At 43.3% G+C, this 8,729-nt stretch overlaps 1 protein-coding gene across 1 annotated transcript in view; it reads right to left on the minus strand.

Annotated features, from left to right (window-relative positions):
* Positions 1-5,224, minus strand: part of KCNJ4 (potassium inwardly rectifying channel subfamily J member 4) — a 31,234-nt gene extending 26,010 nt beyond the window's left edge. The window contains exon 1 of the mRNA XM_048502435.1: positions 4,688-5,224. The gene's annotated coding sequence lies outside the window, so the exon portion shown is untranslated. The remainder of the gene's footprint in view (positions 1-4,687) is intronic.
* Between the last annotated feature and the right edge of the window lie 3,505 nt (positions 5,225-8,729).

Consider the following 8,729-nt stretch of genomic DNA (forward strand, 5'->3'; position numbering starts at 1 on the left):
CACCAGAATTACTCTTTAAAATATTTGTTCTCTCCTGTGTAATTATTACCATTGTCAGCAGCTATATACAGTAGCTCTCATGTTCTGATGACTCATCCATTCTGAAGGCACCATTTCCAACAGACTTTTCTAATCCTCATCTGGCACCTCGTTTTACTTGACTAAGCCGCTCTTACATAAACCCATAAAGATCAGGTTTCCATTCTCACATTCATCAAGAAGCATCCCACAGAAACAGGTGAAGAAGAAGGATTCCCCACTTCTTAGGAATGTCAAGAGATCAGTAAGAACATAAGAAAGAGCCTGCTGGATCAGACCAGAGTCCATCTAGTCCAGCACTCTGCTACTCACAGTGGCCCACCAGGTGCCTTTGGGAGCTCACATGCAGGAGGTAAAAGCAATGGCCTGCTGCTGCTGCTGCTGCTTCCAAGCACCTGGTCTGCTAAGGCATTTGCAATCTCAGATCATAGAGTATCAAGATTGGTAGCCATAGATTGACTTCTCCTCCATAAATCTGTCCAAGCCCATTTTAAAGCTAGAAGCACTGTCTCAGGTTTTAGCAATGGAAGAAAAAGAAAAGTTATCAATACATTTCAAAGGCACTGTCTTGGATTTTATTTAAGACTATTGGTAAAAGTCAGAACAATTAAATAACTTTTGCGTTTGCTGCTTGTATACTTAATCATATTTACTATTACTAGCATAAATTACTAGTACAAATCAAACAGCTGTCTTTTTAAAATAAAAGACTTTATGTCTTTGGCACATATAACCAGAGACCTTCTAACAGCGAACAGCGAAGATGGGTTTTCTGCATACAGATATTCGGCAAAATGTTTCAGCAAAATATTATCTGTAAATTTAAAATAGAAGAAATGAACACAGATCATAATCTACTGAATATTGAGCCAACTCACTGATCTCCAGGAAGCATGTAATGTTGAGGACACTTGAGCATTATGGGGGCAAGGGGGAGGAAATTAGGGAAGGGGCAATATTGGCCTTCTCAAGTCCTGAATAGGGTTGCCAACTTCTAAATAAGTGGCATCTGGAAATCTGCCACTGTCACAACTGATCTCCAGGCAACAGAGATCAGTTTACCAGCTGAAAATGGCCATTCTGGAAGGTGGACTCTATGTCATTATACCCCATTGAAGTACCTCCCCTCCCCAAATCCTGATCTCCTCAGGCTCTACCCCCCAAATCTCCCAACCCGAAGCTGGCAACCCTAGTCCTGAACATGCTGCAACCTGGAGGGTGTCAGGATTGGGCCCCATAAATCCTTGTATTTCAATGAAGCCCAACCATGACACTGATTCGTGTTTGGTGTGGCTCTCATTATAATTTTATTGGTTTTAAATTGTGAGTTTATATGTTGTAAGCTGCCCTGAGCAGCCTAGAAATGTAATAAAATCTTTTTTAAAAGTAAATTTTGGATTGCGGGGAAATTTTGTACCAGTTGTTCATGTCCTCTATGTGAGAGGTCCTTGCAGGTCTTCAACTTGTTTATAAAACTTACCCAATGCACATTGCCCAAAATCATACATGCCCTTTGAAACATGAGGTGGGGAAAGAAGTAGTTTCACCCCTCTGGCTAAATAGCGCCCTTGATCTTAAGGGAGCCATTCCATCTTTCTCATTCTGTAGATCTTCAGGGGGTAAACCATTTCATGTCAGAACTGCCCAATTATTTAAAATGATCTTGGAAGACTTCTTAATTGCTGCCTTAGTGCTCTGTCATGCGCCAAACTCAAGAAATCTTGCTATCTCCCACTCTGGATTCCACAGACCAAATTAGCTGTGATGGTGTCAGGCCCCTGTTAAAACTGAATCTGCTGCTGAATCACCCCAAAAACAGGCAGGGATGGAGATTAATTAAAGGGTATTGTGCTGAGGTGGAACTGAACTCTCCCCTTGCCTCCTCCCCACTGCTTGCTTTGGCAATTTTTCTTTTGGTGGGACTTAATGACCAGACTCCTGCTGAGCCTTGCTTTGCTTTAAATGTACACAGAGACATACCCTGCTTCATGGGGAATGGATCAGTCCCAGCATTGTGGATGTATATAGCAGGGTAACAAAGAGAGCAGAATGGTTGTGTCTTGTAGTTCATGTAGCTTTTTGCACCAGTCCTGCCCTGCATTTCACAGCATCAAACAACAGCTTTGATATCTGCTCCACAGTGCCCCCCTCTTTCCATATACCACTTTGGAATGGCAACAGCACAATCCATTTTAAGTCACATGGCCAAAAAGTAATCAATGGGATTTCAAGAGAGGTTAATTAGTATCTGTGCTACCATCGACTTTATAGCTCTCCTTTTAAAAGTTTGAACAACAGCACGTACTTCCTGCACCTTGTTATAGTTATGAAACCCTTTTCCTTGTATAAGCCAGATTTCTTTTTCTAGTGGGCTCAACAATTATCTTTATCCCACTGTATAATTTTCCTTATGGCATAATACAGAAGTCCCCAGTATTCAAAGTGCTTTACATACTTACAAATGATATCTTACAACAGTTCTGTATGGTATGCTATTATTATTATGGTTGATTTCACAGCTGCCAGATCTTTAGTTGGTTGTTGGCCTTTCATTACAATTTGAGCCTCATCCAGAGGCCTAGGAAGTTGCAATGTATTGGCGTAGTATTCTTATTCTTATTATCTCATATTGTAGAGGGTGAAATTGAAGTTGAGAGGGAGCAAGTTGCCTAAGGCCACCTAATGGTAAACGTAAGATTTAAAATGGTAAATGGTAAAGGTAAGATTTAAAAAAGTATCTCCCATATCTCAATGTATCTTTTTATGCTATGCCAATTCCAGCACTGGATTCAACTGACCCTCAAGCAAGTGGATCTCTTACAGTTTCCCACCCACCCAGCTAATCTTGCACCAAATGCCATGGAATTTATACTTGTAGTCATCATGTCAACATGACGCTGCTATCAAATACACACAACATTTGCCATAGATGAAGCTCTCCTCTTGCTGATAAAGTGCTGTCAAGTCACAGATGACTTATGGCGACCCCCTAGAGTTTTCAAGATGAGATATTCAGAAATGGTTTGCTGTTGGCTACCTCCAAGTGGCAACCCTGATATTCCTTGGTGGTCTCCCATCCAAATACTGACCAAGGCTGACCTTACTTGGCTTCTGAGATTGAGCTAGCCTGGTCCATTCTCTTATAGGCTAAAATATTCTAGTGGTTTCCTAGATCGAAAGCTGATTCCTAACTACGCCGATTTGTCAACCATTCCATGTTACCTGCTTTCAGTCTATCAATCTCTCAGTCTAATATATTGAGAGGTATATCAGCAACATGCATACATTTTACTTGCCAGATCTTGATGCTTCCCAATATTTGCCATTGTCAACTGGTCCGTAGATCTCTATAGTACAAAAATTAAACTATGCCACCAGGCCCTTCAGATAATCTGGGACAGTAAATATATATTGTATGTTCGATTAAATTAGCTAGATCTTTCATCTCATTTCCCATAAACCACATTTAAACCAATACCAAGTAGAGGTCCCCATCTGTCAGCAGGGCCTGACAGGAATGTAAGGGAGCCAGATGAGGCCCTGCAGTCTCCACAAGAGAATTAGCGATGTTCATAGAGAATCGCCATGCTACATCATACTTGACTTAGTCCTTAGTTCTTTATTCCCATTTAAATAGTCCATAAAGCACAATGACATGTTAGATTTTTCCAACCTGTTCACCCAGTACAAAGACTGAGTAAATTGCATTGGTCCTAAAGCACAGGAAGCATGAAAAGGTCCCCACTGGACAATGAGTGGGGTTAGAAGCAGTGCTGCTGCCTGCACTCTGCACGCTTGCTTAGAAAGTACTTAGGTTCCCCCTTTTATGGTTCCTTTCTATATTAGACCTGTATAAGAAGCAGTGTGGATAGCCACGTGCCTTTTCTACTCGCCTTTTGGTACAAGTGCCGTGAGGTTGAATTCCTTTAATGAAGAGCTAGAGTTGGAAGCTGCTTTCTATAAACTGTAACATCTGAGGACTCCGTTCTGTCAATTCATCCGCCAAGGAATACGTGACCTTAACAGGATAGCACAAATAGGCAAGCGGTATCAATATAAATAATGGCAGCTTGCATGGGGAGGAGGGGGAGGAAGGAGGCGAGGGAGAGAAATGTTCGGTTGTTTCAGTCCCAGAAAAAAACTTTGACATGTCTGAGTTTTGAAAAAGCTGGCACTTCATTCTGTTTCCCCCACAATTTGTGCCCACCCTAAACACCTCATTCCAATCTATCCTGCTGAAATAACAGAGACCTCTCAAGAAATGACTACTTTGAAAGATGCAGGCTCCTGCTAGTGCTACAAAAAGGAGTTTGAAAGCCACGTTAAAGGACTCTCCTAAATATGAAGAAGTGGCATTCGTGAAACTTGTTCAATACACAATCTAATGCTAACATTTCAAAGAGTACCTTTTAAGTTATGCAAGTGTCCCTGACGATGACTGGGTGGTGTAGGTCAATGCTTCAATGGGATACAAACAGCCTATCTAGGCAGAGGACTGTAGCCAAAAGTAAACTGATTGTCCCTTCCCTTTTACAGATTTGCCTGTATAAATCTACATTTGCTTATACATGTACTCAGTCCCAGAAAAATACATTGATGCAACTTAGATCATATATGCAACACTTAACAACAACTAAGGATCTCTTACCTGGTCTGTGGTTAGCTATATCCCATTTGAGAGCTGCAAATATAGTTATGAGAGAAAGGCAAAGAAGGAGTTGCCTACATCCCATCCAGTTTGGGTTAAATCTCCAGAAATTGCTCCCTCCCCTTGACCATCTCTTCTGTTGGTTTTCCACTTAGCTCTCCAGAATTTTCTTGGCTGTTAGTCTTTCTCCAACTTTCCTTCCCTGGTTTTTCTACCTGCTTCTCCACTCCTCTTTGTTTGGATGCTTTCCTGATTTCAACATTTTGTTCAGTGTGGAGTTCTGATCCTTGGATTTGGAGCTTTTCCCATAGGCTTTTGGATTGATGCTTCTTTCTCAGCTTCTCCTCTGTCTTTTCCCCCTCTTCCTTCTACATTATACTCCTGCTGTTCCTTTTACTCTTTTCCTCCTCCACGTCCTCTCTGTTTCTCTCTCCCTCCTTCTTCCTCTCAAATTGCTCGTCTCCCGTTCTCTGATTACTGTGCAGTCTGTAGCTAAGAAGTCAGTAACTCCGCTAGAATCCAACAGCCTTCCACTACTTTAACCCATCCTCGCATGTGATCTCAGAACCATGGATACACGCTGCAGATGCACTGATGGGGAAAGACAAGCAACCCAAAGCAATGGAAACATTAATAGGAGCACGTGTGGCTGGCACAGCAGTGCCCCAGGATCTTTGTGTGGAGCGCTGTGGCTTGAAGAGGTTTGTCATTCATTCCAGAAAATGTGTGCATGCACTTCCAGGGCTTTATTTGCATTCTAACTGGTGGACCCTGAGTCAGTTTCAGGCAAGTCCTCACATTCTACTGCTTCCAGAACCTTCTCCATTGGTGCCTTTTTTGTGACATAATTTCACAGGACCAGCACAAGATAATTTGGTGCCTGAAGCAGAAAATTCAAATGGCACGTCCTCTCTTGATATTTAACATGGGACACAAGAAGTCCTCTGTTGCAAACCTAATTGAAGAGAAGGGGAACATAAAGACTATAACATGAGCCTTGTTGGATCTGATCACTAGTCCTTCCAGTCCAGCATTCTGTTTCACTGTGGCGAAACAGTTCACCTGGAGGATTAATACCTGGAGCATAGAGCCCTCTGATGTTGTCTCCTCGCACTGGTATTCAGGGGTTTGCTGCCTCTGAACTTTGTCACCATGGCTATTAGCCATCGAAGGGCATCAGTGCGGAGCTGTTCAAGTGCCTTATCGGCTGCCAAAGCCTGCTGCCTCAAACGACTATCTCAGTGTGGCTCTTAAAAGGGCCACCTCTGTTGTTCCGTGGCTTCCTGAGATATTGATGGTAAAGTCACAACATTAAAGTGGCCCTTGAAGAGGATGGATTCATGCACATATTGAAGTGGGTGGCTCTGAGCCCCTCAGGTCATGACTCTGTTTATTGTTCCACAGCAAAGCTGATGAAGCTGAGTCAATGGTACAGAAAATGTGGGCTGAATGGCAAGCCGGGTGGATCTGCCCACTCTTAGCGAGTCAATTCGTTAATTCTAACACAGCCCCAATAATTTTGTACTAGTGATACCACTAATTACAATAGTGATACCACTAATAGTGATGCAATATATACCAGCTGTGTAACCATGCCAACCACTTCTAAAGTAACGATGACCAATAGTGAAAATGGCTGAGGGACAGGTCTTGATTCCCATCCTTGATTCCCATTTCAGACTAAGCATTTGTTCCGGTATTTCACTCCCTTTATTTGTGCACACTTGCACAGACACAAGTGACCTGCTGCTTTGCCTCCTTCACATGCACCTGAACCAGTCACACATTGGCACCCCTACATCATATTCACACACAGATATACATTCATTCCACTCATATTCATAGCCTCACATCCCACAACATAGGCAGACATATGCCCACATCCCTCTTGGTACTTATACATGCAGGTATGTACTCCATATACATTACATCTAAGTGCCCTCTGTTCCAATTACCCACATAGGCCGGAATGATATAGTTTACTGGTTAGAGGATCAGGGAAATCTGGGCCCAAATCCTTGCTCATCCACAAAGCTGACTTAGCCAGAAATCATAAGCAGGCCTACTCAGAATCCCACTCATGTATATTCAATGGGGGTTTCTGCCACAAACTATTCCTAAGATAACTCAGTGGGTTACCTGAGGCCAGTCATTTCCTCTTAGTTTAATTTACTGTACAGAGGTGTGGGGGGAGATAAAGGGGAATTATGTTTGCCGCTCTGAGCTCCTTAGAGATACAATAGAATAAGAATGAAATAAATAACCACATATGACCTGTCACTAGAGAATAATTTAAATGTTGTGATCACAGTTTACTTCATTTCTAGAGAATTGAGAAGATCTAACAGCATGGGTTGTTAGCTACAAGCTGCAGATTTTAGGCTTTACTACACTGCCAGCTTCCTGATGCCGTGAAACTGTGATCAGTTGGCCTGGTAGCTGGAGGCCTCCACAAAATTGCTTCCCAACGATCCTCTGGGGATTTCTTTTTGTAAGCAGCTACCAAGCAAGAAGTGGCTTTCTGCTGTTGTCCTCAGCTTACCAGGATATAGTTTTAGGCCAGTGATGGCGAACCTATGGCACAGGTGCCAGAGGTGGCACTCGGAGCCTTCTCTGTGGGCACCCGCACACAGAGTTTGTCATGTGGGGGGCGGAAAATCACCCCCCCCCACACACACACACATATACCTAGGCTGATCTGGGTCACTGAGCATGATGTGCGTGCACCACGGTGAGCAGGGAGGACTCTGCTGGCGGACCTGGTGCCTGTGCTCTGGGTGGCTGCTGCCCAAGGGGGGGCAGGGGCAGAGGAGATGGAGATGCTAGAGAGCACAGAGTGGTGTGCGCAGGACTTGCTGGAGGCTAGAGCAGGCTGGCCCCTGCTTGAGCGGGTGAGGCAGAGGAAGAGGGAGCCAAGCGTTTTTTTCTAAACTGAAACCTCAGAATTCATGTTAAATTGCCGGGTTGGCACTTTGCGATAAATAAGTGGGGTTTGGGTTGCAATTTGGGCACTCGGTCTCAAAAAGGTTCGCCATCACTGTTTTAGGCCATGCCAGAGCTGTATGATGGGGGCAGGAGGGAGATCTGCATAGTCTTCTGATGTTGGTACTGAGTTCTTCACATTTAGTTACTTTATTCCAACTGGTCCTAAACCCACTAACTCTTTGTTCTGACGAAATAATATGGAACAAAAATGAAGCAGATGGTACAAGCAAGCATTCCTGCTTATTTCCTTCCACTGGTCAGTTCTCAGTCAAAGTCAAGATGACATTCTGGAACAACTTGGAAGTCTGCTTTAAGGTGGAAATAAAATGACAATTCTTTTTTTTGCTGATTGTGGTGCATTTTCCAGGCTGTGTGGCCGTGGTCTGGTAGATCTTGTTCCTAACGTTTCGCCTGCATCTGTGGCTGGCATCTTCAGAGGTATATCACAGAGAGAAGACTGTTACACACTGTGTCTAGTGAGAAGGGAATGTTTAGTGGGGTATATATTGTCCATGTCCCAGGGTGCAGAACCAGTCAGTAAATGTTTAGGTGGAACTTGCTATGCAAAGGTGTGGTTGAGTGCATTCTATTGTGGGTGGGGTTATCAGTCCATTTACATTTGTAGTCGCATTTACATTCCCTGCAGCAGCAGCAGTATTGGTGAATGCAAATCCTGTGTCTGGGTGGAGTCCATTGTCCATGAATTTAGCATGCCCTTGCTTTTGATTCTGGTTCTTTTTTTCCCTTTTTTCTTTGCTGCAGAGACAAGCTCGCTGGAGCTGTCCACAAAGCTGAAATAGTAAAAGGTGAAGGACAAATGAAAAGCAGGAAATGCAGAGTTTGAATCAGTCTTCAGGCCAATATCTTCAAATGCCAGAGAGCCGTAATCGGTTAAACCCTCTCCTGTAAGAAGTGGGAAGTCATCTCAGATCATCCTCATCTTAAAGATTACCTTTACCTTCATAGGCATCTGCTCGTAATCTATTCGAATGTTATATAGTGGCTAGTGTCAGACTACAAATGGGACACCCAAGTTCAAATTACCACTTGTCACAAA

The sequence above is a fragment of the Sphaerodactylus townsendi genome, linkage group LG06 (assembly GCF_021028975.2).
Source record: "Sphaerodactylus townsendi isolate TG3544 linkage group LG06, MPM_Stown_v2.3, whole genome shotgun sequence".
NCBI classification, from domain to species: Eukaryota; Metazoa; Chordata; class Lepidosauria; order Squamata; family Sphaerodactylidae; genus Sphaerodactylus; species Sphaerodactylus townsendi.